Source organism: Austrofundulus limnaeus, unplaced genomic scaffold (assembly GCF_001266775.1).
Source record: "Austrofundulus limnaeus strain Quisiro unplaced genomic scaffold, Austrofundulus_limnaeus-1.0 Scaffold175, whole genome shotgun sequence".
Lineage (NCBI taxonomy): Eukaryota > Metazoa > Chordata > Actinopteri > Cyprinodontiformes > Rivulidae > Austrofundulus > Austrofundulus limnaeus.
The window spans coordinates 151,137-155,134 of record NW_013952577.1 but is presented as its reverse complement, the minus strand read 5'-3'; positions in this window follow the sequence as shown (position 1 = coordinate 155,134).

Sequence of the window (3,998 nt, the reverse complement as noted above, 5' to 3'; positions counted from 1 at the left end):
GGGGGGGGGGTTCCTTGACTTCGCTCCTGCTCTTCTGTTGCTTTGTTCCAAAGATCTCAAAATTTGCTTGCGGGTTTTTATGTTCTTAAGGTGTGTTTTTCCTCCTCTTTGAGTCTTTGGGGGGTTTTGTGTACTCAATCTTTTGAAGATCTTAGAGATCATCCCTGACCTTTTGAGGGTCTAAAGCATTCCTCTCCTGCTCGTGTTTTATTTAACGTGGCGTCTCACTGGGCTGTGAGGAGTTGGCGAACGGCGTTCATGAGGGAGCCTCCCAAATGTCTGCAGAACGTCTTCTGGATTTCACAGAGTTCCTCGACTTCCTCACCAGTCTCTGAGGTGCAAAGTTCTGTCGCTTGTGTTTTAAACGTTATAAAAAAAATGACTGATTTTCTCTTAAAATAGTCATATAGTTGTTGAGGGTGTCTAAGTGAATTTGCCACAGGCGTCTCCAACTCATCTTACGAGTGCTAAAGCTGTTTTGGACACTTGAAAATTAAACAACTTGTCCAAATTGGCCTTCCTTTATTACAGATTTGCACTCCAGCAGCTTAATTCATAAACACGGCTGCTGAGGTGGACAACAAAATAACACAAGTGGACAAAAATGTAGTTTTATGCAAAAAAAAAAAAAAAAGGCTGTAATAAAGAAAGAAATAACTGGCCACATGGCTTGATTTTCACTCTGCAGCTGATAATTTCTTGCGATATTCCAGCAATTTTGAAGGATTTCTTTCCCCACCTGGTTTCCCAACTCAGTAAAATACCACCTTAAGTGATTTTGTAAAGTTTTGGATTATGTTGCACGGCTTTTATTGTCTGACCTTCGTTGTGGGTTTCTAGAATGTTTTGTTTTTGGTCTGCTAAATTCCTGCGAGCAACTAGCATAGCACAAATGATTTGATTTTCTCAGTGTTCTGTGTGGTGGAAGCAGATATCAGGAGAGAAAAAAAAAATCAAAGACCCCAATCCCCGACTCCAGAGTAAACGTTTCCAATAAGTACCGAGGCTGACATGGCTGTTTTCCACCTTTGCTCCCCGTCTCATTTTCTCTCTCCTTCTCTGTCTTTAACCGTTGGAAGGGTTGGATTGGTGTAGCCCCCTTCACAGCGTGCACTTGAAAGACGAGCGGTCATGAAAGAGGCCATCGACTTTTTCGTGGACTTCAAAGGGGGGAGGATTTTTTTTTTCTTTTTCCATCCCGTCTCCTCTTTGGGTCTCTGGGCAGAGGTCCGCTGTTGGCCAGACCTGTGGGCTTTAGGGGGCATTCAAAAGGGGAGAGGCGGTGGGGAGATCAGAGAGGAGGCTGAATCACCCAGAACCAGGATGGTAGTTCTGTGTGTAAAGGGGGTGTTCGAGTAGTGAGGCATGAAGCTGAATTAAACTTTAATGAGTGACAATTGTAAGCATGCTGAGAGCAAAGGGGGCGGGGGTGTTCAGGGGTGGAGAGAAAAATTAAAAATAAAAGAGCTCGAAGGCCCTTCTGCCGACCCTTGCTCGCTGCTGTCATGGTATCAAAGCTGGGGTGACACCTTTCAGGTTTCCCTTTGTCTCCCTGACTGGGAGCCTAAAATGGAGACAGAGCTGTTTGTATTGAGCCACCTTCTGCTCGGTGTCAAGCAGGGAAAGCTCTTCCTTTTCTGTGAAGACAGGAGGAAGCAGGGAGGGGTGAATACAGTTGGCTGCTGCAGGTGATCCTGTGCCATTTTAGTCTGCGGCTCCCCCTAGTGTCCATTCCAGATACTTCATCCTGAGATGGTTCTGGGCAGCTGGAAGTTTTAAAGGTCCTCATTGTAAAGTATATAAAAAGTAAGGGGTGCAACGATACAGAAAAATCACAATTCGGTTCGGTTCATTACTTTAGTCTCACGGTTCGATATGTTTTCAATACAAAAAAGAGAAACTTCCATGCCCTTCTTAATATGCATTTTAATGTAATTAATTATGAACATTTGTTTAACCTCAAAAGTACAGTTTTTAAATTAGATGTTGCTGAAACAAGTTTCTCGGTGGATCTGTGCTCGACAGCGCAGCCTAGGTGGAGTAGTCGAACACAGGTTCACTGAGCCTTCAACACGGCACATCTTCAGAAGACAAACTGATAAACAAACAAACAAATTTGATACATAGTGTGTATTGAACGGTTCCATACAGATACATGTATTGTTGCACCCCGAATAAAAGGTTATCCTGAAATGTATCAAATGAGGCTAGTAGGTATTTAGGTGTATTGATATGCATTTCTGAAATGCGGGTCCACACTTAAGGTAAACAAAGCAGTCGTCTGAATCCCATGTGTAAGCTTTAGTCGCACGACTTAAGAAACAAAAAAAGTGGAAACAAACGAGTGTAAAGAGGAAATTTACAGTAAAAGTGAATTTTTTAGGACACTTTACCCATTGATACAATAAAAATATGAGAATTAGTTTTTTTTTAACTTTTGTTCTTGAATCGTCTACATGACTTTACAATGAGTACCTTTAAAAAAGCAGAATTGAAATCATAAACTTTCAGTATTCAGTATCAATCTGAGAAAAAAATACCAAAGATGAAGAGGTCTGAGGAGCTGGAACTGAGGAACTGACAGGAGAAGCACGTCTTCAGATGGAAGTCTTTAGACTTTGTAAGCCCCCGTGTGTCTGTGTCTGCCCCTGCCTTTCCCCCCTTCCCTCGTGTGTACACAAAGACTTTACCCATCTACCTCAACTGTGTGAGATGTTGTGTGGAAAAAGATATTTCTTAACCAAAGAGTCCATACTGTCAGGGTGTCTGTCTGTCAATCTATTTATCTATATCTTGTCTGTCCATCCGTCTCTTTTTCATGCCTTTTACTCCGAACCAAATGTGCTGGAATCAATCTGTTACAGGAGCCGGTCGGGGCTCTCATCCAGCCAAAGCTGAAGCCCAATATGCTAGTGTCCCATTGATCCATGTTCTGTATATAAATATGAAATCATTCTCAAGACCAAAAAAGAAAAAAAAAAGAAGAAAAATTAAAGGAGGTGACAATCTAAGCAAGGAGGTTCTTGCTGTAATCAACGTTGCCTGTTCCTTGTTTTCCATAAACTATAGAGTTAAGCCCAAGAGGCCCAAGAATCAAGCGCTCATCCTGAAATAAAAAAAGGTCACAGAAGACAGAAGCTATTTTTCCACATTTGTAAGCCACTCCCCCACGTCCCTCCCCCTGGTATTTCCTAATGTTTAGTGTAGTAGAAAAACTGTTCTATCCCACTGTTGTAAGTAGGAATTAATAAAATCCATACAGAAAGCTTTAAGTGAGGAAGAGCTGAGGAGGAAACATTTGACTTAAGTTGGAGTTTCCTCAGCTCGGACTCACCAACCCACCATGCTTTACCGTGCCATTTTTGTCCACGTGTTAGACTTACTCTTATGAATGTGGCTAACCAACCAAAGGCTAAAAAAAAGAGATACACAACACTTTAAACATCAATCATGGTGGGACGTTTTGTATCAACAACTAAAGAAAATCCCTTTGAATACCTCATGTGAAAATTGTTTGTTGTGATGTTGCACTAAAAAAAATAAAAAAAAATGACTCATTTGTAACCCAACCCTGTGCTCCGTCTTTTTAATTTGCTGGACGTGTTAGCTGGATGCTAAACAGCTAGCTTATATTCCAAGGCTTTAAACTGTCATTTTTCAAACTTCTTATTTTTGGATCGGTACATGTCAAGATTACAGGATTGTATTTTCCAGAATTAACCCAAACAGCTTCTTTATATTTTCATATAACAAAAAGAAAAAAATTGTATAGGTCTTGTGGACGGGTTCTTCTCTAATGAAACGTTTCGTCTCTCCTCCAAGAGACTTCTTCAGTCTGAGAGTTTCAGGTGAAATCCAGGCTTTTAAGCCCTGCCTCCATGTGACAGATTCTCACATCACATGGCTATCGTTGACACCTAATTAACACCTATTGTTAACAGGGGGTGGAGTGATACTGGCAATGGCAGCACTGTAGGAGGGGGACAACTGAAAACGGA